Genomic DNA, 27,202 nt, shown 5'->3' on the forward strand with positions numbered 1-27,202 from the left:
TTTAAGATTTTATCTTAAAAGATAAAAAAGATTTTATTCAGTGCAATGTCCAGTTCTCACTGGGCACCAGGAGCTATAAGCAAAGGTTTTTTTACAGGAGTCTCATGTTTCACTGTACATGCAGTAGTGGCACAGGAGAAAATAGACCTGATGTGTCCAAGAAGGCCAATGGAATCCTGGGCTGCATTCCAAAGAGAATTGCCAGGAGGTGAAGGGAGGTAATCCTGCCCCTCTACTTGACCCTGGTGAGGCATCACCTGGAGTGCTGTGTCCAGTTCTGGGATCAGCACAAGAGAGACGTGGAGCTCCTGGAGGGGGTCCAGCAGAGGACTACAGAAGGGAACTAAGTCCCTCTCATATGAAGAACGGCTGAGGGAGTTATTTAGCCAGGAGAAGACACAATTGAGCGGGGTTCTTATCTGTGTCTGTGGGTATCAGAAGGGAGGATGTCTAGAGGATGGACCAGGCTCTTCCCAGTGGTGCCAAGCAATAGGACAAGGGACACTGTGCAGGAACTGGAGCACAGGAAGTTCCACCTCAAACAATGTGGAAAGTTTAACTGTGAGGATAACTGAGCCCTGGAACACACTGTTCAGAGAGGTTGTAGAGTCTCCTCTGTGGAGATACTCAAAATATGTCTGAACACAATCCTGAGTAATGTGCTCTAGGGACACATACTTGAGCAGGTTGCTTGGCCTAGCTGACCTCTAGTGATCCCTTCCAGACCTAAACATTCTCTTGATTCTGTGATGGCTTACAAAGAGTAATTGAATAGTCCAGCTTTAATTAAAGGGAAGAATCTTGAGCAGCAACTAAAATTTTGGTGAAGGGAAGTTCCCACTGCCCAAGTGAGTTAAAAGAGTAAGTGTGGAATGAGAGAATGGAGGTCCTGAGATTAATCCTGTCCTGTATTTGGCATTCTTAGTACCCTTCCCTGTTGTTCAAACTTGGACCCTGTCATTTTCTTACTGGACATATGTATAAAAAAGCATCTTAGACATACCAAAAAAAAAAAAGTCCTTCTAGCAGCACAGGAAAATTTTTGCCATTCCAGTGATAGAGTAAGTTCTTTGGCATTAGAAGGGAACATTGGTGAAGAGCTCTTTAAAGCAGAGTTGCTGCTGATATTGGAATATTCTGGGAGAAAAAAGAGGAAGAGTTGCATCATCAGCATCAGGTGCTTCATGAAGTACTCAAGCCTCTCACTGAGCCACTATGAGTCATTATGATTTGCACTGCCCTAACATCTGCAAAGTGACATAAATGCTGGTGCTCTACAAACTGCTTTCCTAGCAATGGGAGCAAGGCCTGTGCAGAAAAGAGCTGCACCATAAAAGTGCATGTGAAAACAGGCTGTTCACAGTTTTTTCATGTTTTTCAGAAGGAATGGTTTGTAACATGTCACTGGTTGAACCTGCCACAGGTACTATGTCTTGGGTACCTCATGCTGCAGTGCGCTCACATGCTGCATTGCACACTGTTTCCTGATGTGTCAGGGGATAATTCACTGATGTTGCTCAAGAGGAACTCACTTGGCAATCACAATAGGATGCTGATTAGATCTGTGTTATTCCAGGTCCTTTATTTACCCAAGTAAAAAAGTAAATAAATCAGCCAATTCTTTTATTTCCTGAAGCATGTTATCTGACAGTTGATCTAGAGGAGACAATAAACTTCTTCTTTGAAGATTTAAATCCCAAAAACATGTCTGAGGCAGCTGCATTTGCGGGGAGTACTTTCTGAGACACCTAATACTGAGAAAATCCTTTGCATACCCCTTACAGATGATGTTACAGATCACAGTTGTCTTTGGATTTCCTAAAATCCTAACAGAAAAAAAGAAATATCCTCAAAATCTATAGTCTATAATTTTGGGATCTACTGGGAATGCATTAGCAAGAAATAAATTTACATGCATTGCTTTTAAAATATTACAAACAGCACTGTGGCAAAAGTGCTGATGGTGTCACCTAAAAGTCACGATGATGTCTCAGTGTCTTGAATGTGTTTGCCTGATAAGTTCCTGGGCATACTCTCCTCGGTGACTTTTATGAAGCTGTTTTCCCTCTACAGTATGGAGTAGAAAACAAACATATTCATCAGCAATTCTAATTCTGTGGTAGAAAATTGCCATCCAGTGACATCCAGTGTCAGCACTGAGGATGATTTTTGCCAGTTTTTGGTAGAATAGCAGTATGTCTTCACAAACCTTTTGATACTGAAGGTAAGTGCTTTAAAGCGTACTTCAAAGCATTAAAAGAAACAAAAAACAAAGATTACCACAAATAAATCCCATTGTAGATATTCACATTGAAAGTCTTTGCTGTATTTATATGAACAGGCTGAAACAAGGAGAAAATCCTTTTTATGCCATAGCAGTTAAAAACCTCAGGCATTCTCTTAATTTGCTTTTGATATACTTAAAAAAAAAACATTAAATAGGCACATATTTCATTAAGCAGTGTTAAAAACACAAAATACTCATCTGGACATCAAATCCATATGTATGCTTCAATTTACTTTGTGGTTGTGTTTGTGAAAGTCCTCTGGTTTTGCTGGGTATAGAAATTTGCCACATGACAAATAGTAGGCATTTGGGAGCCATTTCAATGCCTATTTCAAACCTTCTCCTGAAAGACAGGAGAGACTTACACTTCCACATGAACATTTTAGACCAGATGCTGTTTGTTTGTTACCTGTTCTGAGCAGCTTTTAAAACAAAGACTGGACCATATCCAGCAGAGACTAAGGAAAAGAGAGTTTGGTGTTGGTTAAAATTGAAGTAGCTAAGCCACATGGAGATTTCCATTGCTGCCTCTCAGAAAAGTGCTTGGCAGTCAAGAGGCCCCTCATGCTTCTCCTCTAACCGCACCTTTTGAAGCAGTTTGAAGGTACCATCTTACTGACTATTAAATCAGATAGGGGAAGAGAATGAGTTTTTTCTGACAGTAAGGAGAGCACAGAATTCTAGAAACAGGAGAAATACATTTCTACAGAGATGGGTTTTTTATTTCTACCCTTGTCCTCTAAGTATGTGGGTGGATGTGTATAGCTATACACTTATATGTATATTTATATGTAAATGTATAGTTACACATCAGAAGAATTTAGGATGTCACATAGGTATAACACAAAATATAACTTGGCAGCTACTGTTAAACTAACAGGTTTTCTCTGGCATTTTATGATCTTCATCTAGATTTATGGAGCAGAACATATGTCAGTCAAGCACTGCCTATTCAGAATAACAGCAACTTCAAAGAACTGAAAGTACATTGTGCAAGGCAATACAGCGCTCTTTAAGAACTATTTCACATTAAAGTCTCTTTAGGAGCCACAATTCTCCTAATGATATATTTATAACTTGGTTCAACATGGCTTGGAAAGATTTTACATGCAAACTTTTTAGAAAACAAGTTCAAACCATTTGTATTGGAATTATATTTTAAACAGTAACTGCAAAATCATATGTCAGTGGTATAATTATCCAATTAATAAATATACTCAGAATATTATTTTCTGTATTCCAGATGCTTTTTTTATGCAACACTGAGTGCAGCATGCTCCAGGTTTTAAAGAATAACTCTAACATTTTCTCTAGCTTCAGGCACTAAAGTATTACAGGAACATTTTTCAACAAACTTGGCAAAATGCAGGGACCAAGTTGTTAAAATAGAAGACATGGGTAAGAATGCAGATATTGTTGGCATGCAATCATTTGTATTTTGAGTGGCAAATGAACAGTGTCCTATGTGTAGACCACAGAAACGCATCATGGGGATGCTGGCTGCCCTGTGGCCTCGCTGATCACCAGAGGGAGACAGAGCCTGTAACATTCTGAGATAGTGCTGAAAGTGGCAAACAATGCTTAAGGTAAAGGTAGTATGAAGGTAGTATGAAATTACATAAGTTTCCAAAATAGTGACAGATACGAATAATAATGAGACTTCACTGCTTTGCTCTGTTTTCTTTTAGGCAGACCTGTATATGACAGGAGACAGATAACTAACTTCATACCACCACAGGACAAAATATTTCTGACTATAGGCAGACTTACTAGTAATCATTTTGTTTTATTCTAAATTAATGAAATACATATGTAAACACAAATGGTTTCACAAAATCAGCACAGAAGCTTGTGCATGTGTGCTTTTTGGGGGTGCTGCCTTGTTAAGAAAGAACAAAAGGGGTATAGGGGTATTTGAGACCCCATCTTCACCAGAGGGAACCTGTTGTTGTTAAAAAAGGACATGTCTACAATGCTATTTAATTATTTCAAAATTTCTTAATATGTTGTAAATTTTGGTGGTGAGAATACTGAGAAGTACATTCTCTTTTATAGTCACATTTCTTGTAGTTAACCTGTGTTACAACAAGGCTGAAAAGAGAGCAGAGATGATCTCTGCCTGATACCTGCAGAGCAGTGAGTTCATCCTGCGGATGATGAACTCAAGCCTTTACTGTTTCATCAGCCAAAATAATGATTTAAAAGTCTACAGTGGCTCTAGCAAGAACTGTTGGAAAAAATCTAGCAGCCAAAAATCATAGTACTGCTCCAGGCAATAGACCAGCAGGTCTCAGAGGCCTCATAATTACCTGGATAAGATGGCTTCTCATAGGTCCCATAGCTAATCAACATCCTCTGCTCTCAAGAACTTGCATGTGCTAACTGTCTATGTGGCTAAATTACTTCATTCTGCTTTCTATCTTACTTTATTGATAGGAAAGAAAAAACTGGCAACTTAATGATTTGTAAGTAGTTGGGCTGTCAGACAGTTTTTCCCTGAAAGCCCATTCAGTGTCATTTCCCTGACATGTGTTGGAGCAAAACCATTCTGTAATGGTCAGGATAATGTGGACTCTCAAGTCTCTCAAAATACACACAGAAAATCTGTCATTTCTTCTGGGCACCACCCATGATTGCAGGAGGAATGAATTGCTTACACAGCACTCATTTTAAGCTACCAGGTACAAACAGCTTTTACTGTTCAAACACAGTGGTATGAAAAGTTATTTGAAGAATAGGGGAGAAGAAGGAAAGACACTGAAGCTTCCAAAACACAGAAAGGTAAAAATATATATTTTTTAATCAGATAGCTCATTTTTTCTGTTCAAAATAGCACCTTCATATATGGCTATTACCTTGGCTAATTTTGGCTATTGCAACTGTTTTAAATTTAGTGTGGAAAAAGTATCCCATTTGCCAGTTCTATGAACCATTTCATTTGTAGCACTGAAATAATACCATTTCTTGATCAGTCAGGCCAAAAGGATTACCTGATCGTTAATTGCTGGTGTTTGGCTTTACTGAAAGTTTTTCACATTTAAAAATAAGCTGAAACAGATAAGCAGACACATACTGTTCTCTTGTTCTGTTTCCTCTCAGATATATCAAGTTTGTGCTGGTTCTCAATAGAATGAATTCTATAGTGGCCAGAGAAAAGAAACCATATATACTTCTACAGGCACGACATGCACTTATATGAATATTGTCTGAGCTCGAATTTACTCTGCCTAGTGCATGGTTTGCTTTAGGAAATCTCTTTGTTCATTCAAATGGAAACTTAAAATGGGGGAAAGACTTTTACACAAAAGCAAAAGCCTAGAGTTACATCTATTTTGAGCATCCATTTTAAGATAATTTTATAAAATACATACTATTATTGTTTTTATTTCATCGTGTCTTTTCCTCCTTTATTTAGTCATTTACACAGTATCCATCATGACAAAATTTAAACATCTGTACTACGTCACATGAGCCAAATACTCCTTCTAATGAAGTTTCTTGGGAATATTGTCATTAATTTCCAGCTATACTGGGAATTTTTCCCAGTGTTTAAAATTAAGTACTGTCTTTCATCTCCAGAGATCTTTAGAGTTTCTCACATGCTGTGAACCTGCCCCTAGTCGTACTTAATTCTTCAAAGAATTTTCCTCCAGTGACATGATTTAGGTTCTAGTTCAGCACATGCAGTGTGGGGTATATATATATATATAGTGTTTTTACGTCAAAAGCAAATATGTTTTGTGTGAGTACTTGAGTCTGCACACGCACAAAGGCAGGTTGTGTGTTTTAAAGAGCCATATTTCATTTACTGGCAGAGTGTAACACAGGAGAGGCTGACAGGAGGCAACGGAAATATTAACTATTTTGGCACAAGTCAGGAAGATAGCTGAGATCCAAAGAAGAAATTTGATGCTTTTTCACCATCTGCAAAAGGATTTTTCTCAGCTGGTTGGTACAAGCAGCTATAGACTATGAGTGAGCTCGTGCCTGTGTCTGTCTAATGGAGCTTCCTGATGCAGTTGCTGGAAAGCCCATTTTCGCTCTCTGCAGTTTCAGGCAACTTTACTAAGGAAGGACCATGACAGCATGAAAGTGGAACATATAAGAGCTTCTTGTGAGAGACCAACTTCCAAAAACTAGTTTTACTTCTTTCATTTGGTCCTTTGACTTAGAAAATAAGTTACAATTTAATTGTAATAGGAAACTACTAATAGCCTTTCTTCAATATCCACAATTCTTGTTGGAATCTAAACCTCATCAGACACTAATAGCTGTTCAAATTCTACTTTACTTTTGTCTGTGATCTTTCTCCATTCTTCTTGTGGAGAGAAGGAAGGGTTAAGTCCACAACCTCACAGAGGAGTAATAGTTCTGCCCAAAAGACAAGTCACAACCAAACTATTTAATTGTAAACGTCTCACTGAAGAATTGGTACACGAATGAGACATGACTTCATCCCTTAACCTACATCCTTCACTGGTCTAGGGAACCCTGGTGGGTTTGGCCCATTTTAGTCATAGTTGTCATGGGAGATCCATAATGACTTAGTAAAGTAGCTTTAAAAAAATTTTCATGCAGAATCCAGCATATGGTATATTTATTGGCAAATGTTAATCTCCCTAGGAACATGTTCTGCAGTAACAAATGATGAATTATGTGGCTTCATAAGCACTCATGTCATTAAATGCACCACTGACCTTTTTACATTTTCTGGGGGATTTTCTGCTGTGTGCAGTTTCTCTGGTTTGGAAGTGAAGCTGTTTAACACCATGTTTTGAAGGAAACAGGTAATCAATAATTTCAGTTTTGGTTACTGTAAAAGGTAAATGAGACCTGTGTATTTGTTGGGCAAGTAAGCAATACAGGGTTTAACAAAGCTTAAACAGGGCCTAGGAGAGAATATTTGCATTACAAGGACACAAAATACACTGCATTTACAGAGGAAGTTAAGTGTAGGCCAAAAAGGCCAGTGTCAAAACTCACTGTGTTTAACACAAATACTGCCAGAGTTAAAAAAAAAAAAAAAATATATATATATATATATATATATATATATATATATATATATATATATATATATATATATATATTTTCAAGCACGTGTTCTGAAGGCAAGAAGCTAAACTGAGAAAATACTTTGCTCCACTGAACAAGTCTGATATGAATTTTCACAGGATATAGCCACAAAGTAGCCTGCAGTTAGCAGCCAGCAACCAAGAGGATGAACTCCCATTGCAGTTAATCTGAGAGATTTTCTGAATCTGGATTGATTGCCTGGATCCTGTGGTTATAATTTTGTCATTGGACTTGTTTGGAGGTGGAAACTCTAGGAACTGTACTGAGAATAGAGAAGGCCTGCCTGAAATTACCAGATTGAGAAAGGGAGATGAGGATCAGCATGCAGCCATGTCTGGCCGATCTCAAAATTTGAGACTAATCTGCCCAAAAGAACAGTGTCTGAACCACCATTACAGTAAAATAAGTTTTCTGCTGAAACTAGAGCACCTTTTCCAGCAGAATGGTTTTCCAAAACTAATATTTTAGGATCTGATAGAAAGAAGCAGCTATTACAATGAGTATGGAACACACACAGATCTGTGTATACAGCATACAGTCAGTGCTGCACATAGGAACCCACTGGCTGTAGCACAAAAAGAGATTTGACAACCAATGCTTCCTTTTTCTTATTGGCCATAGACCATGTTAGATTCAAAACTAAACTCTTTGTTGAGCCAACTGATGAATTTGAGTTCTTCTGTTCTTGACTTAATCAATACTACAGTCTGCTTCACCCAGCAAGAGCTGGTATCAGGTAAAGCAGTCCCCATGGGAGAAATTGAATCTTTATTTGGCAAGGTGCATCAGCTGCTGAGTGAATCAAAGGAATCCATAGCTGCAGTGGTTATGTAGTTGGTTTTGGTCCTGGCTTCTCCCTATTGCTCTGCCTGACAGCTGGGATGAACTATCAGAATACTGTTGCATGCGCCCAGCTGTGGACAGACAGATAGTTGTTGGAAAGACTGTTTATCCCTGTGACTGAATCTGTAGAAGGCATGTAAGTAAATTGCAAGTCACTTGTGTAGTAGATACCAGCACAATTCTGAGGAATGACTAATATTATTTTACCATGTGTTGCAGTACATGCCACTAAAATCTGTGCTAGGAATTGTATAAGAGCGAGTTGCTGGCTGGACCACCACCACCACTGTTACTTTCTTCTAATGTAAATCATATGGGTCTTTTCTCCAGGGCTTGTCTGGGCTGCACCATGCTTCACTGTAGAAGCTGAACGGATTGCAAGTGGAGCTGAGCTAGAAGTGCCACCTTCTCCATTTTTGTTGAAGACTGATCATAACCACATAAAGCTGTCCAGAAAGCTGTGCACTTCTGCAGCTCCACTGCTATCTTATTCCTCAGGACACCCTTACAGATCCACAGGGAATATTCACCAGAGATCTGTCAACCACGTGTCTTATCCCTGGTCAATCACCTCTCTTACCCTCAGGCCCCAAGGCAAGTAGATGTTTTGTCAGCACCACAGCAAAAAATCCTTGAAGTACCACTAACCCAAGAACTATGAGGCAAACAAAGTCAACCAGCACAGGCACACTGGAAAACACAGTAATTTAAGCAGACTGAATCGCCTTGGGCTGGGGTTGCCAAGAGAATTTTTGGGCCATGAGAACATTTATACACGCTGGGCCTGGGCTGCTTTCTCCATCCCATCTTGACTTCCAGCCCTAATTGATTGGAACTGCCAAGCCTGGCTGCCAAGCAGAATATTTTTACAATCCTGGTTCTATTTATGCACTGACAAATACAAAACTTGGTGTCAGAAAAGAAACTGTGAAGCAGAACTGCAGAAAAAGAAGGGAGTTGACAGAGAGAAGTATGAAATGATGATGAACAAGGCACTGAAGGGTAGTGCCACATGTTAGTACTGTGCCTGGTGCTAGCGAGTGCGGAGACCACTTCAAGAAACATGCCTATATAGTTCTCTGAAACACCCTTTGGCAAGATGTTTTATTTTGAAATGTGCACTGGCCTCTGCTGGAGATGAACTTGCTTTTCTGCTTTGAATCTGGTTCAGAGAAAAATGACACTCAAATTTATCACTTCTATCAGAGCATTTTAAATAATGGAACCAAACCTATTACAAAATGAAAACCACAACAGATCTCAGTAGAAGCAGTATGTTAATACTGTCCATGACAGAAAAGGAAACATGTTTTGGAAAAAAGCCTTCTTCTTTCTCAGGCAGCAAGACAGTCTTTTTAGCCATGAAGGAAAAGGTGGTGTCATGGTTTGATTTCTTCTCCTAGCCAGAAGAATTGGTGCATGTTCACTAGTTATAGAGGAATCAGTTTGGAGTACCACAATTTTCTTAAGGCTGTTTTTACCCAATAGCTGACAACCCACATATTTATTACAACTAAGCCAATCTAAAACATCTTTTCTCCTGCATTACTACCTTAAAATGACACAAGAATAGTAACAACTTCTGTCACAACATCTTCTCAGCTCTGTTTCTGCTTATGCAATGACTGAAAGACTTCACAAGCTTGTTTGTCATACTTTTAGTCAGATGGGGCTGTCTCTCTGGTTACGCTTGCTGTACTTTTATGACTGCATCAGGCTGAAGTAGCACACTTGGTAAAACCCAGAGAATATCTGGAGTGGCCCCTAGGAGATAGAGGTGAGGGTATTCTGTAACGTGATGGTTTTTCTTCATCTGAGTTCAAATCCTCTCTGCTTTTACTCTTTTGCTATATGGTATGATGAACTTTTAATTCCTGTCAGTATCTGAGCCTCCTACACCAATGACTGCAGCTGCTGATCAAAGAGTAAAAGTGAAAAGAGGGTACATTTCCAATATTTGGTAAGACCTTACCTGAAACTTTTCTGTGGGTTTCCTAACTACAGCCATGAGCAATGAGATGCCCATGCAGACACTGAAAACAGATAAACTTATCAAAGGACATAACTGATCGAGGAGGTTCAATAGGAAGCTGTGTTACTCCTTGAGTAAATATGGCTGCCATCACAACACTAAAGGTAGATTGGCCCAGAATTGGTTTAGTGTGGTAAGATCAGTGTCCCTTGTCATGCATTAAGTAGGTGACTTGATCTTTTGTGTGATCCACCAGGAGTGTTTTATAAGCAGAACTGCCATATAGTAATTTGTCACTTCAGGACTGGGAAGATGACTGCTGAGTTCTGCCCTTCAGTCTGCCTCCAGTTATGAAAATTGATTGTGTATTGATTGTTTGGTATATTGACTTATTGCTAACATCATAAACAAGGACAGCAAAACTGCCTTCTTTTTCATAGCTAAGAAAAGGGATTTCCAACACGTGAAGAGTGCCCTACGTGTTTTCATAGTCAGGCTTTTGTAGCAGCAGTTATGAAGGGGGAGAAAAAATGCCCAGCCATCTCATATGACGGAACATCAGTCTGAGCACGGCCAGGTAGGTAGCTGCGGCACAGGAGGTTAAAATATCCTGTGAGGTGACCTTATCACCTTTTTCTTCTCACTCAGCCACGCTGGAAAGAAGAGATGCCAAATCTTCCTTCTGGCATCCATCCCCCAGCAGATGAGACGCGAGCGTCCAGCTTCGGTCCCCAAGCAGCGCCGCCGGCCGTGCGCTGGCAGCTCGTTTGCGCAGTGAAAGCAGCAGAGGGCGCTCTCGGCCCGCGGAGAGGCGCGGCGCGGCGCGGCGGCGGCCGGGAGCCGCCGGGCCCTTCTCGCTCGCCGCCCTCTTTGGCCCCTGCCAGCGGCGGCCGGGCGAAGCGGAGGAAGGAAATAGAATTTTCAAGTGCTGTCCTGAGTTACAGGGTGCGCTGGAGCTTTTCTGCCGTCGGAGGTAGCGTGTTTGTCCTGTGCAAAAGTAAAATTAGGCTTAGCAACCCAGGAGATGGGTTACTGTGAGCAGCTGTCTTTTTCTGTGTCTCCCCTCCATCCTCCTTCTCTGCAGCAGGCAATCTGAGAAAATGCCTTTCCCCATCATGCCCAGTGACTTGTGCAAAAACATCTGGTGGTTTCACCACGTTTACTAAGGTATAGTTGGTCTTGCATGTTTTTGGAATCTGCAGGCCTCAAAGAGAAAATAAGAGAAATGCAATGAGATTTAATTGCTTCCTATGTATCTAGGAAAACCGTCTTCAAATGGTGTAGTTTTCTAAGTCTTAGTATGATTTTTTTCCAGGAAAATAATTTGTTTACAACATCAGAAATCAAGAGTTTGAAATGAGGACTCTCCAGAATACTTGTCCTTTACTTATCAAATGTACTGAATGAAAATTATAAAAATTATACAGGAAGAGCTTTCTCTGAAAAGGCAGTATTTTTTTAATCATACATAGAATCAAAGGAAAGGCAGTGAAGAGTTAATTTATCACTCATCATTATAATTAATTTTATCTCTTAGTCTGATTCTACAGCACAGCATTAATACCAACAGGATAGTGCACAGAAGCATTGTAGAGGAAACCACTGTAATACCTAGTCTTAAAGTACAATTGTGATTACAGCCATCACTGCAGAACAGTTTGTTTCAGTAAATATAGTTTCCTGAGATTTCATGTTCTCTACAGGAATAAACGAGTGAAGAGGTGTTATGTATAATTCAAACTTGTTCCATTTGTATTTAATAAGCAAGTATTATATACCTGATCATAAAATAAAACCAGTTCCTGATGAGACAGCCCCATTATTCAGAGGCAGGACAGAAACAGAAAGGGAAGAACATCACATTCTTGTGATGTTTAACATTTTCCTGGGTTTCTACCTTGTGCAACCATCTTACTTTTTGAGACAATATATTATATTTGATTCCTCAAATGAGTCAAAAGCTTCATGATGACCTGGAAAAAAAATTGTGTGGAAGCTGTAAACTACTTCCTTTTTACCTTTTTTAAAACCATCAGGGTAATAAATAGACTGCAAGAAAAAAAGAGATAGAGGCACCAGGACATATATAATCCTATTCCAATAATAATATTTTTTTATGCGTAAAGGAGCTAATATTGGTTTTGAGAGTTTTAAAGTAGTCATTGGATTATTTAAAATGTATAGTGTGCATTTCTGAATAATTTTTTCTCTACAGAAAAATGTACAAGAAATGTCAACATTAGTGTACAGCTGATCTTTATGGAGTATGTCTTTTTAAGTATAAGGGAAATATCTGTATATTTTAAAATTTTTTGTGTTTGTGAATAATTTAATAATCTTTCTCTTTTGGGGATTATAAAGGTTTGGCTTCTTTGCCAAATACAGGGAGGACAGAGAGAATGATGCTGACTTTATGCTAATGATTCAAATTGAGTCCTCAAACTGTCAGAATCGTTGTTTTGTCAGCACAACCTGCTTTGGATAAACAGGGAGAAGCCAGCCGGAAGATGACTGCCAGGGAGGTAAAAATGAAGAAAAATACAACTCAAGAATTTGAGATCAAAGTTATCTATCTTCTCCAGGGCTGTGCAGCAAATCCATCTCTGGGAAAGCATGAGAAGCTATCACCAGGTTGAACTTGCTGCTGCATGCCACAGCATGCATGGCTATGCCATGTATGTGCCCCTACAATATATACTCCACAGAGATTGCGATCTAAACTGTGTCTGTGGTTCCTTGAAGCTCAGGAGCCCTTGCAGATCCCTTTGTTTTTTGCATGGTCTGCTACATCCTGTCAGCTCCTTCTGTAAGTATGTTTGTCCACCTTCCTCTGCTTAGGTAGGGGTTGTCTCAGCAGTTGTGGCAGAAGTGGAGTTGGGAGGAGAAAGAGCAGCCAGGAAGGAGGAAATAGACTATTTTTTTAAGAGCCATGCAGGCAGACTGTGAACATGGAGAGTGAAAGGTTCTCTCTCTGGCTGGAAAGACAACAGGTAAAAGTGAGGAAAAACCAGAAACTTAGACCATTTACCTGCACCCACATGTCTGTCCAATCTTCAGGTAATATCATGTCACTCAGCTGTCAGCCTGGAGTCATGGAGCCATTTGATGTGCCCAAGTGTCAGTGGATTGTCAAAAAGCACAAGGAAGATGGGACTAAGCTGGCAATTATCACCCAGTGATGCTGAACACTGAACAAGTTTCTAATGACCTTCGTGCTCAAACTTTCACTGAAACCAGTCAGTGTTTCTAATGCTTGTCTAAACTGGGTAAAGAAGCAAAGCACTGCTGCTTTGGGTTTTCTGATAAAACTACAGTGGCAGAGAAGGTTTTTGAATCTGACAGCCCTGAAACATCACATCAGCAATGTTCCTCCTCCCAGCTCTGTGCTCAGTGCTGTACCAGGGTGTCAATTCTTTCACTTTCCCATGGGCTGAACACTAGAGATGCCTATGGCTCTCTAACAGTGCATATCTATATGGAAAGAGCTAAACCTTCTTTGGTATTTTATATGTCATCCATATAATCATGCATTAGAGTTTTTACTTTTCAATGGGTCCTGGTTTTACAATAAGCCCCGTAGAGGGGGGGAAAGAGTTGGAATACTAAATTAAAGCATGAATAGGGTGCTTGAATAATGATCTGAGATCTGGTCTTTCACAGCATTCAAGGAAGCCATCCTTTTCTGCCTTGCATTATGTTGCTGAAATGCTGCTGCTAACCTGATACTATTTCTTGTCCATCTTGACTAAAAAGGTAGCATTTGATTTGGAAATAGTGCATTTTTTATTTTAAATGGAATAGAAAAAATTGATTTTAAGCCCTAATTGCATACATGTCAAATAACATGTCACATTTAAAAGCTGTTGTGGGAGCCAACTGGTGTAATTGTATATGGACAGTGTTATCTAATTTACCCTGCTTTGTATGATTTACTGGTATGTTTTGCTGTGGGTTGCATTATTTAGTTGTTTGATAATCTCTTTTCTTTCTGTTGTGATTTATGACATGGCATTTCTTCTTGTTTTATACCAGTGTTTTATTTTGTCAATCAAATTCTCTTTGTGCAATGGCTATATACAAAAAAGATAGCGGTGAACAGCCCATATAGTTAATCTAATGTTTACTTTAAACAGATTATTTATGGCAAAATATATCTCAGAAGAAACAGATTATTTATGGCAAAATATATCAGAAGAACCAATTTGCAAAGAAATGGTTGGTTATATGTAAAGAACAAATGCTGCAATCAGCACTCCATGGGTTTGCTTGTGTATGTGTTGTGGACCTGTACAGACGTCTAAATGATTAATGGACACAAAATGAAAACTCCTTTTTCCCCTTTTGAGGCTTTGTACTTTTCCCTTCTCTTTTTCTGATGGTGGAGTCATATCCTCTGTTTTTGCTGCATCACATCTCCTTATGTTTCTAGCCTTCTCTGTGGCCGAAGGAGTACATTCAGGGCCTGGCTGTTGTGTCTCCTTGATGGGGGTTGGAGAGGCCCCAGAGGATTTTGTCTGGTTTGGTGGTTGCTGTGTGTTCCTGAGGCACAGATGACAAGCAAAAAGAGGGTAGAATGCATCCTAAAGGCTTGAAGCTGTGTGCTAAAGAGGCTGTGTAAGGAAGCCAAAGACAAGATATAGAATACATTAACTCAACATCTCAACATGTAGTCCTCAATATCTACTACTGGGATGAGAATGTTAGTGCTCCATTTGATTGCTTTCTACACAATTATCAAAATTTGCAGTTCATAATATGCAATTTTACTAGCTCTTTACCAATCACTTACCGAGTTCTTTATTTATGAGAAGGAAATGCAAGAATTTACTGAAATTAAATGCACTTTAGACTTGTGAAACACATGGTTTTCCATGAACTTTCCACAAAATATAGCATACAAATACTATAATACAAAATTGAAAGAGCAATCTATCATTTAATGCTTAAAATAAATTTTCAATTATAGTCCTTTCCATCTTATTAGAAATAATTCTACTAATACAGGTACTCATTCAGAAAACCAAATTAAGTACTAAGCAGTTGAATGATGATGCACTGTAAATGCAAGCAGCCTTCTTAGATAGCTGCAGAGGACATGAAGTGTTAAATTAGTACTGCTCAGGTTTGTATCAGTATGAATTCATTACACTGTTCCCAGCAAAAGCAAAAATCAAATTGGCTTCTGAAGACTCAAATTCACACATTATATTAATTTACCAGTTTAAACTTTAGATCTTTGACCATGACCTCAGTTATTTACATATGATTTAGATATCATCATGGTATAATAAGGACTCTAGATGGTTACAAAGAAAACAAAAATAAATTGTATTTTGTGAGAGGGCGCAAACATGCCTGAAGTAGCTTAGGAAGGTGGAGCCTTTTTATTGACTTCAAAGAGAATGTAAAAGAGTGCAAGATTGAATGAAGTGTACTTATATCTTCAATACTTCTCACATATTTGTCATGGGGAAAAAGTGAATCTGTTTTTAGAAAGAAACCTTGCCCAAAAAAAAAGGGAGCATGAGAAAGTCCAGTCCCCACCCCAGCTGCGAATTGGTATTTCCAGGTTAAGTGACCAGAAGGCTTTATGGCCCTTCTCAGAATTAGAGGTTTACATGCTTTCTTTCTCTGTCTTTATCTCTACATTCACAGGCTCAGTAGATGCTAGGTATTTAAGGAAAAGATGATCATTTATTCACTTGAAAAAAGAAAACTTGATAGGTCCAGATGACTTTTTAAAATTTACAATGTAAACAAAAGCAAGACAGAAAATAAATAAATTCTTCACATCAAAGCTGCTGCTGAGAGTATCCTTATTTTTATAAAATATCTAGAAAGGGCATTTTTTAGTGGAATGAGAAGATAGGAGTGCTGGTTTAGATGGAGGAAATAAACAGGTACTGCCTTTTGTTATCTTTCCAACAAAATGCAAAAATTAAAAAAATTAACTGTGGAGGCAGTGTTCAGACTGTATATAAATCAAAGGCTTTCCTTTAATCCTTTACTAATCCCTTACTTATCTTGCCTACTGTACATGCATTGTTAAAAAAGATAGAGCAAAGACACACAGATATGCTAAAGGAGTTAAATTCCAGAATTTCAAATACAAAATGCAGAATATCCACCACTGAAAACATCTTTGATTTGACCCAGGCAGACTTAGTTTTCAAGATTAATAAAGCATTCTTATAGTAGTTAGCAGCTCACTTATTTTGGAATTATTTAATCACCTTTTCTTTTTTTAATTATGATAAATACAAAAGATTTGTAAAGATAAGGTATTATTCACCTTTGGGCTATACCAATGCACTAGATTCTCATTATAATTTAGGAATAAGTAACAGAAATGTAATTCAAATTTATTTATTTTTATGTGGATTTTATGAGAGAAATTGGCTGATATATTTTTCTTTTGCTAGAAAAACACTTCTAATATAAGAACAGAGGTTGTTCTCTAAGTAATATTTCAGTCCTTTTTTGAAACTTAGTTCAAGATGAAGGATGTTGAAAATATAAATTGCTAGCAATGACACTGCTTATATCTGAAGAACACACTACTCTTGGTGATAATGAATTTGACATTTGAGCTTCAGTGACCTGCAGCTTTTTCTTAAAGCATGCAATGCAATGCAATTGGAATTTTCAGTCTGCTGTGTTTCATACAATTCAAAAGAGATGTGCCTACAGAACTGAATCACAATTTTGCTTAGCTTAATCTTGTGGGTATTTTTATTTTATGAATTACCCCAGTCATCTTGATTTTACAATTGAAGAAGAAAACTTTTCCAGATATGACTTTTATAATCGAGTGTTGTTGATTCCACATCCTTTAGTGTATATTTTAATGGCTAAATGTGAAGGATTATCAAGTCATCAAGTAGAGAGTACACAGTATCTGTAACTGTATTATTTCATTCTAGATATTTCTCTGAAAACTCTATGCCACTGTTCATTGTGTGTATGATGGTGCTGCTGGAAGAGGTATGAAGCAAAGTTACAAAATAAACTAAAAAAAAAGCCCCAAAAAACCAAAAACCCCAACCAAAAGAACCACAACTCTTTAGAGACTGAATAAATAGTAAGAAGCATGTTTAATACGACTAATTTATAGATGAATGTGGTGCCAAGCTAGAATGCATTAACAAGGTAAGGCTGCAGGGCCTCTAGGTAAGATAATATATTGCTTTCATTAAAAAGCAATCTGCATGGACCATATCCACTAACACTGGAAACTCTGCAGCTGTCACCTTTATCAGGGGAACAAGAGCAAGCCACTACATTTTAATCACTGGAGTTTGTCAGGAACGAAAAACAGCCAGCTTCCCACAAATCAACAGACATGTATCCTGATAAGGAGAGTGAATTGGAAAAGGACAGCTACACCCCACACTACACCACCTATTCTGGAGTGATCAAAGCACTGTAATTGTAGCTGATAAATCTACTGAATTAGGGTCTGGGATAGAACACTCATCTTTTCACAAAACAAATGCAGGTTTACTTGAGTCATCTGTGACATATTTAATTTTTTAGTTTGAGTATTCCCAGTACCTGCCACAAAGGCAACAAGAAAGAAAAATAGGATGCCTGTATCCAAAATCTAGTGGCACTTTTCCCAGAATCTCTTTCCTGGTCATTAAACAGTAATTAATATCAGAAGTGCTGTTCCTTGGGTATTCTTTTGCATAACACTGACAATAAAATTAAACATGATTATTTATTAATACTTGAAGCTTTTGAATTTATCATATCTGATATGCTTGAGAGCAGATACTGCTTTTCTATGGGAAATAATTATTCTTCAAAGAGAAAGCACTAAGGAATTGAAAAGGACAATGCTTGGGAAAAGAAGAACCTGAAAACTTTTCTAGAAGACATATTATGAGAGTTTAACCTCAAATACAATCATAGCTATACGACAGTTTTATTTTAGCCACTGATAGCAGATGTTACCCCTGTAATTGATAATACAACAAGGAAATGTAATGAAAGAAGTATTAAAGAAAGGCTTCAATGGAAAATGTTTTTGTCCAAAGGAAATGAAACAATCTGCTTGTTTTTGGAGGGAAGACTGTAACTGTTTAAGGCAGGGAGGGACTGATAAACAAACAAAAAAAAAATAATATGAACAAACACTGTAACAGGAAATCACCTTTTTTAGGGAGAGTTATTTTGATTTCCAAGAGCTTGGGCATACTTATTAAAATCAGTTTAATGTGGCAGAGGAGTCTTTTAAAAAGGAGTTATTCTACTACTATGCATGCAAGGCTTAGATGCAAGGAGATATATTAATTTAATAGGATTTGCAGTTCTGAACTCCCCATCCTGTACAAAATTTGGTAGAACTGCCCTTTTCTTTGAGCTGGTATGATCCTTCCTGGCAGTCCAGATGAGAGGGCTTAGCTAAACTGTTTCTTACCATTTGTACATGAAGTCTGAGATCTTAATCAGCAGTGAGAGGGAAATAAAATAAACACTCTCTCAGTAGTAAGGTAGCAGTATCAGTACTAATCTTGAAAAGTACAATGCCCCAATGATCATTACTGCACACTTTTATTTGCTGCTCATGTTACATGTCTTCTTACTTATAGTATTTCAAAACTTTTCAGCATTCAGAAACTATTAAAAATAAATCAATTAAATGAGTGTTATTGGAGACCTCCAAGGAAGCTTCATGAGTGAGTCTCATGCTCTTGTTGCATATTTACCTGCAGTTGACAATCACCAAGTGTCAAAGCCACAGGTTTCAGACATTAAACTGAGTAAATGGCTGGAAAAGTTACTGTGAGGCTGTCCTGAGAGCTAAGTTTCAGAGGGGTCATCCTATGGTGTATTTTCCAGAGAATGTGAAGACATACATCAGATCTGCGGGAATTTAGGAGGCATGTGGAGGCAGGCACCAGCAGCTACAGACAGGTCACCATGGAGACTCCAGGAAGTGCCTGAGCAGTTGAGGGATATGCATCCAAGCTTCCATCAGAGGCCTTAGACATGGGCAGTCTGCCTTCCACAGGCTCTCTGACAAGGTAGGAGCTCTGTGGCTGTGGGTTTGCTGTTCCCGTGCCCCAGCAGGACGTGGCCACGCCAGTGCGATAAACCAGATTTCACAGGCCTGTCGGCCCTGTCACTGTGCTATCCATGAGAACAGCAAGGGCTGATTACAGCACTCACTGCCAGGCAGGTAGCTAAGAAAACCAGCCCCCGCCACTCTCTCTCTGTTCTTGTTCGCACTGAAAGCTGCGGTATCTAGGCATCACCCCCAGCACTCACATGAGTAGCAAGGGGTACACACACAAACACTTCTCCTGCACACTCAGCTGCACCGTGGAATTGATTAATGAACACGTGATTTTCCACGTTTTCACTGAGAGAGTTAAATAAGTAATTTCAATATCACAGACTTATAGATGTCTTCCTGTGACAGATAAGGGGATATAAGAATCTGTTGCAACGGGTGTACAAAGCTCACTAGACAGCAAAGATGCACCTATCTCTGTGTTTAATTCTATAACTGATTTCAAAGTATAAGAGAATGACATTGATGAACACTTCTGAAAAATAATAGGGAATTATGTTCACATTTGCTAAATTCTCCACGTTTATGTATGAGAGAGAAATGAGAAAATCCAAGCTGGATTTTTTTATATGCTTAAAACCTATTGGTTAGCTGAAAACCAGAAAACCAAACATCAAATCAATTTACTCTGATGTTTCACCCCTCAAAATCAATTATTTTTATCTCCTCTGCATTTCAACAGCCCTTCTAGATGTAAAATAATATCCAGAATGGCAAGAGAATCAAGGGTTTCTTTTTTACTATCATTTGCTTCTGGAATAAAAATTTGGGTCATCCATCATCTGGAGAGCTACTAAAATAAAATCACCAATATTCTGTCAACTTTATGAAGGAAGTCCCATTGTCTTTCTGTTTTCTTGTACTTTACAAGAGAAGATCTGAGTATTTCATGTTGATTGCTTGATTGGCTGCACTGGGACTCTTTAAAAATACTAAAAAAATCAACAGTCTGGTACAAATCAAACACAGGCTTCTATCAATCATGAGCCTAGGGTATTATCTGAGGTTTTTACCTAGAAACTTGTCATTAAAAGTTGCAGAAATTAATTGGTGCCATTGGCTGTAATGGTTTTCCTGACACAGCTTCTCAAATGTAAAGAAAAATTATGGATAAGCCAAATTCCTCATGGGATTTTTTTAGATGTCTGCTTTGTTCTGTTATTGTTTATTGCAAATGTTATTACTGTGATCTATTGCCCCATCATGCTTTGTCTGTACTGCTTATACCATTCTGCATCCCACAATACAACTGAGGGCTTCTGTCACTGGCCAAGATAGCACTTATTTTTAAATTCTGTGTTTTATATATTCATATAATGATCTCAAGGCATTAATTTTGTGTGTTTAAAATTTCATACTTACACAGATCTTGTTCTGATTGAATAAATGTTGCCAATGATCTGCCTAGAAGAATTACGAATCTTGCCTCAGTGTGAGCTTCTGCTGCTGTTGGTAGCTGTACAAAGCTGCGGGAGTTACTAATTTATTTCAGTTGTCATGATTTGCATATCTGCAAAGCAGGTCTGTTAGATGACAGTTTTCACTCCCTTTTCAAAAAAATTATTACTTATTAGACTGGCTTTTTGATTACAAATCATTTTACCCCGCGACTTAACCTTGCAGAAAGGTAAATATTTTAGGAGCAGAAAACTAAGAAATGCAGCCTATGCCTTACAGCAGTGCAAAAATAGCAGCAAATTAATTCCTTCAAATTAGATTTGAGATTCAAGAAACATTGCATACTTAATACCAACAAGTCATTTTACCACCATCTCATCACTGAAGTAAGATTATACAATTACATGCATTTCCAATTATGCAATTATATTGCGTTTCCTGTTCTGGGGTTTGAGTGATCTGTTTATAGGTATTTGGAACTGTAAGTCTCTCTTAAAAAAAGAAGAAGAAACAAACAAATGAACAAACTGCTATGAATTAAACTTTGAAGTATATTTTTCTTCATTAAACCCTCTCACAATATTCTGTGTATAACTTACTGGACCTTTAGGTTAGCATGTGCAATGTTTTCTGTAAAATGCTAATAGGTTGTACATGGTACCCTCTGTCAACACAACCAAAACCCATCAAACATGGCAAAAAGGAAAACTCATTGCTATAGTACAATCTCAGCAATGTAGGGGTGTTTCTTCTTTCAGCCAAGGCTTCGGGCCAATTACACACACACGTGTGGGAAGTGATATAAAAGGATCAGTGTAATTAACCATCAGCACAGACTTCAGTCTGTAAAACAGTGATGTTTAGCCTGTCATTTTGCAGTTTTAATCTCTTTCTGCTGTGCACATTAGTAGCCTGTCTCCTGCCCATACGTTTTGATTCTACCTGGTGACGCAATGCTGCTACACTCACTAATTCTGGTAATGTCAGTGTGCGGCTTCCAAACACACGCTTTATCTCTTTGTCACTGTCAGTTTGGTTTTGATTGGATAGTTTCAGAGCTGTGCTTACAGAGTATTTGAATTGATTATCCTGTGCTAAAGTTGTAAATCCTTGCAGAGCCCCAGCAAGAGTTCAGTGAAAACAGAAACAATGGGCTGCATGGTCTCATGGGATCAGTAACAGAAACACAGATTTTCTTTCATAAGCACTTTTTTGTTGTGTGCCTTCTCTTGCCACTGATAGCTTTATTCTACAAGATCAAGGTTTATGCAATGATATGTACCAAAGGGTAGTTTTTTTGTGACCTATTTTACATGTCATTATAATAGCATTGTCATAGTCAATCATCCCTATAGCAAAAACATGACCCTTTCTACTTGGACTTTTGCTATAATTTTCAGGAAAATAAGGTCTGAATTTTAATAGTTCTACAGTTATGGCTTTTCTTAAAAAGGTTGTTCCTGCAGGGCAGCATTGTTAGGCTGGAGATGTTGACAAGTACCATTCTGTGATTCTTGGATCGAGGGGAAAGGTTTTCTCTACCCTTCCTCCAGGATTGCCACTCTACCTTCTTTTTTCCTTCATGTTTATTGTTCCATCCTCATCTCTCCATTATGGGTCATACATCTCATATCATTTAATGATACGTCAGAACTGCTAAGAACAGCTGAGTTTGGTGTCATATCATGTCTTCAGAAGACCACATCAAAGGGGTCTAAGCTAGAGCTCCTAGTGACACTGTTCCCATTTGAAACTATTTATTTTGAAATTATTTATTTTATGACCACAAACACCACCATCCTTTTAGCTAAGTACTTGTGGAGCAACGTCTTTAAACACTAAAGCAGCCAGGGCACATGTATTTTTGCAGTGCCTGGAAGTTAAAGCAGTGCTTAAGTCAAGAGATCTTGCCTGCTCTTGTCTGATCACCTTCCAACTTCTTGTGATGTTTTAGGTGCTCATGAGTATGATACAGAAGCCATTTAGTGAAGGTGTCACACAGCATGTCAAGTGATACGACGTTTACGGCAAAAGCTGTAAGTAGGCAACATGAACTTTTATTTTAAATCAACTAAATTAACTATTATCACAAAATTTAGACTACCTATTATTTTGAAGAACTGTAATCTATTCTTTAAAATCTCACAAAAAAACCTACATTTGTTTGATTATTTTCAACATTCAGTTCAATTCTCTAATTCACACTTAGAAATCTAAAATTATGTCTGAGGTCTCATAATCACTGTGTGTCTTTGTACCAAAAATAGAAATGAGTTGCCTGTCAGGTGCCTTACTCATACTTGTTTAATTTCATTGAAAGAAGAGTGCTTGGACAGTATTCTGTTGCTTCTTTCTCATTCAGATAAACTTGTAAAAAAGTACTCAGAAGCAATGTGTCAGAAAATTTCTGAGTGTCTATGGAGAACTCCCTGTATCTAGCACATTCCCCTAGCTGCCAGGTCCCAAGATGAGACCCTGAGATGTGAGGAGTAGTCCAGAATGGTGAACAGTTTTCTCCTTCAGTGATTTCTACCATTCCACATTACCTTCCTGTACCTTACAGGATAAGGAAGCAGGATGCCTTTACTCAGCTGTCATTTCCCCTGGCAGCTGGTCAAGGGATTTATAACATGGATACAAGGACACCAGCTTGCTGAAGCTCAGCCATTTCCTCTGCTTCCCACTAGCTTCCAGTAGTAGTACAACAGGTCTCAGACCAGTTTTTCCTAATTATACCCCGTGCACTGCTCTTCTGACAGTCACCCTTACAAAAAACAGCTATAAAAATCATCTTGTCAATGTGCTCTGGGAGTGGAGTTAGGTTTTCTTAGAGAATATGATTCTGATTTATTGAACCTGGTGATCAATTGACAAAGTCAACAGAGGGAAACCTTTATTTTTATCTGGTCACTCATGTAGCCAGGCTACAAGCCTCTGTGTGAAGGCCCTGCAGCACATGTGGAAAAGGGCTGTGGTGGTTCCACACACAGAGGGGACTGGAGAGGACTTTTCTCCTACTGTGGTGTAGTTGTGCTGTTCCCAGAGTGTAGTCAGGTTCTCTTAAAGCCCCAGATCAACAGGATCCAGACCTGACCATTTTTCAGAAATGAGCATGGGTTTGATCCTTAGTTTTTATGAACTGGCACAGCTGTGACTTGCTTTAGTAGGGAATGTAGTGGCAAAACACTTCTTACCAAGGAAAGCAAGGAAAAAAGAGACATGGACCATTAAAAATACATTTATAATAGAGTTTTGTATATGTTCTGCAGGCTTGTCTTTAATCTTTGAAATTTGCATAATTTGCTGTCTCTGAGACAGAACATTAAGTGTTTTTGATATATTTTCAAAGGTCAGGCACAAAGTCATGCTGCTTTAGCTGTTTGTGCTTTTTTGATGTTTGTACCATCATGCAGACCTGATAAGTAGATGAATGACCATGATAAATGTGCATAATGAGAAAGTGATAAGAATTGCAGCATCTGACATGAGTTATGTCTCTGTTGTCCAGAAATGGAGATGCTCTACTTTTATCTTTGCTCTCTAATTTCTTAATTAGGAAGAAAGGAAATTTTCCACCCAGTGCATATATATTTGGCAAGGATGCTGTGTAATAACAAGATATGTCAGCCAATAACCTTACTATAGATACTGTACTCTTTTTGCTTAAAAATACCTCTCCTTCTCGTAGATCAGGAGACAGAGGAGCAAGGTTTATGCAGTGATATATATACAAAAAAATTCTAGACATTAAAAAAAAGAAAAAAAATAAAAACAGGTTAAGGCCCAATCCAGCAAGTGTTCATTTTCTCACATATAAGGTCTGATTCAAGTTTCTGAGATTAGTTTTATGAGTAATGACACACAGATGTATTTTGAAAAACCTAGCTATTGAGAGATCCTAACCTGAGTTGCCCATAAAGTCTGGATCCTGGAAGCCTTATAAGGGCAAAAATCCCTTTAATGAGATTTCTCCAATTGATAGGCCTCTTTAGAAAAACAACCAAAATGTAGCCATTGAAATAGTCCTCTAAAATTGAGACACTGCATGTTGTTGGAGAATTAGATCTGTGGAATTTTAAAGAAATGCAGTCTGTGTACAAGGACCTTAACTTTGCAGAAATGAACAGAGTGGTCTGAATTAATTTATTCCTGGGATGCTTTCAAGCCAGTGATTGTTTGTTGTCTTTGTCTCTTCTAGGCAAAGATTTGCACACTTGCATGTGTTTTCATGCCAAGCACTTCCACATTTGTGGAAGCAGAGCTTAATGGATTGGAGCTACTTCTCTCAAAGTGAGTGGCAAAACTGTTCTCTTGAGTGTGAGGAAGATAAGATTAACAGCAATAAAGCTATACCAAGCTAAGAAATTCTACATGCTGTGAGCTGCAATACTGTATTGATTTCAAAACTGTGGAGAAGGAAATTAAAATTAATCTCTTCTGATTAGATACTGCACAGTTGTTTTAATATAGTATTCCATTCTGCTATTTAATTATTTGCATTACTTTTCTGTAATAATATGAAATTACTTGTGCTTAAAAGCTATCATGAATATTTGAAAGCAACTATCTGATGCAACTGCAAAAGCATATAGTGCATATGTTTTTGTTTTGCTTGCATCAAAAGCCAAAGTTTATAAAATATCAGCAATACTACATGTAACAAAGAGGAGAGAAACATTTTGTGGAGGGTGTTTATTTAGATTTCTTGGTTTCCTTTCAAGACAAGATTTGTTTACTAGAGGCATTACAATTTAGTGAGACAAATTAGGCTAAACTTTTTATCTCTGGTGGTTTGCACATGCACTGATTAAACTAGTATTTCTTCTAAAGATTGCCTAGGAAGATAAATGAACAAGAGGAGCAATTAGAGTAAGGAAAAACTAAAGATTGGCTGACATGATTTAAGTTTACCTCTAAGGCAGTTTGTCATTTTGTCTCTATAATCTCTATCAGAATTGACTAAAACCGTAAACATAAATCATTATACTAATTTATTTCACCACACTGTGGTTTGGGAGAAGATTTCATTTTTTTCAAAAGACTTTTGGGGATTCAAACATTTTCAGAACTTTTAAAATGTAGTATAAAAACAAGCCAGCCTAAAGCATCATTGATTAGTGTTTCAGCTTCTTAAAATCTGATTTTTTTGGTGTTAAGCTAAAAAATGTTCCTATTACTATAGGTAAAATATCTATTAATAATTCAGAATACATGGGCATGGATTTAATTTTTTTAAGTGACTGGATAAAGCTTAATGCATGACAAAACGTAGTACAAGGCCATCAAGTACAAGTAAATAAGCAGCCTTCTCTCCTGAGATGCGTCAGAACAAAGTCTGTAGGACCATGTAATACCTTTGTGGAAGGGAAACAGTAGATGCCTGAGGACGTCCTACAGTATAAATCTCCATGAGCTATCACAAGACCTGTTACAGATTCTCCAAAAATAGAGTCCTGTATATCTTCATTAGGAACTATGCTAACAACAGTGTCCACCTGCAATTTTATTCAGATGCCACAGTAAAGCATGAATGATATTATGTTCTTGTCAAGTGAAATATTCCTTATCAGTGACTTTAGGGAACAGCTATTCCAACACCATTTAAATATCTACATCCTGCTGCCTGTTTGTGAATGGTCTCATTTGGTTCAGTGGAGATGCTGATGGCAGCAGGGTCACTGTCTAAATTGTTTCTCCAGAGGAAATTTCATCAGACACTTCACTTCCCTCATGCCTGCACTACCACAGACCCTTGATGGCACAGGCTGTGGGTTGCCCAATTTCACCACCTGCCAATCCTACCAAAGCTAAGGCAAATGAAAGTTTATTTCTGGCAGAAAATTGGGAGAGGCAACATATCTCCAAGTCTGGGAGGGCAGTCTGCAGGATGGTTAAGTATATTCTAAATGTTCTGAAAGTGTTTTAAAACCTGGTCTAGGAGTGGCACTTTCCTAACAAACCCTAATTTAAAAATAGCTAATTTCAGGGTGACCAGAATGTCAGGAATATGATTTCCTACAGATTTGTGTTTCCTGGTTAATTTATTTAGTAGTCCAAGACGGAAAGTATCTGGCACAGTTACCACCCCTATTAGATTTATGGTCTCTGTGCTGTGTCTTGGCATCTGTTTCAAGAAAACCCTAAGGAACCCAGCTTCATAATTCCAAGCAATCAAGGGTTCAAATGCTGTTAGACTGGAACACAGATGAACACTAACACACTTACATGATTCCATAAGACATGGAAAAAGCTAAGTGAAATGACATTCTTTCTTGGACCTGTATTTCTAGACCAGAGCTGTTACTATTTAAGTTTTGTGAGCAGCTGGGCACAAAAAAAAACTTGTGGCTCTGTACAGTCAAATTTACACGGAATGCAATAGTTTTTTTGTTTTGTTTTGTTTTGTTTTTTTTTGGTTTTTTTTTTTTTTTGGTTTTTTTTTTTTTTGTAAGAAAATATTTCATTTCATGTATTATTTCTTGAAAGTTTGCTTTGAAAGGATAGGTGAGTTCCTTGTCTTCACACACACACACACATACACACACAC

General features: G+C 38.1%; 2 long non-coding RNA genes across 2 annotated transcripts in view; one reads left to right on the forward strand and one right to left on the reverse strand.

Moving 5' to 3' along the window:
* The first annotated feature begins 7,379 nt into the window (after nt 1-7,379).
* On the forward strand, nt 7,380-27,055 carry LOC146763763 (uncharacterized). Its single transcript, XR_014951603.1, has 3 exons — nt 7,380-11,345; nt 13,236-22,691; nt 24,854-27,055. It is a non-coding gene; the product is annotated as an uncharacterized LOC146763763 (long non-coding RNA).
* Nucleotides 11,536-27,202, reverse strand: part of LOC110479152 (uncharacterized) — a 74,052-nt gene continuing 58,385 nt past the window's right edge. Inside the window, exon 5 of the long non-coding RNA XR_014951601.1 lies at nt 11,536-20,723. This is a non-coding gene — a long non-coding RNA (uncharacterized LOC110479152). The remainder of the gene's footprint in view (nt 20,724-27,202) is intronic.

The sequence above is a fragment of the Lonchura striata genome, chromosome Z, assembly GCF_050655825.1.
Source record: "Lonchura striata isolate lonStrDom1 chromosome Z, ASM5065582v1, whole genome shotgun sequence".
Taxonomy (NCBI): Eukaryota; Metazoa; Chordata; class Aves; order Passeriformes; family Estrildidae; genus Lonchura; species Lonchura striata.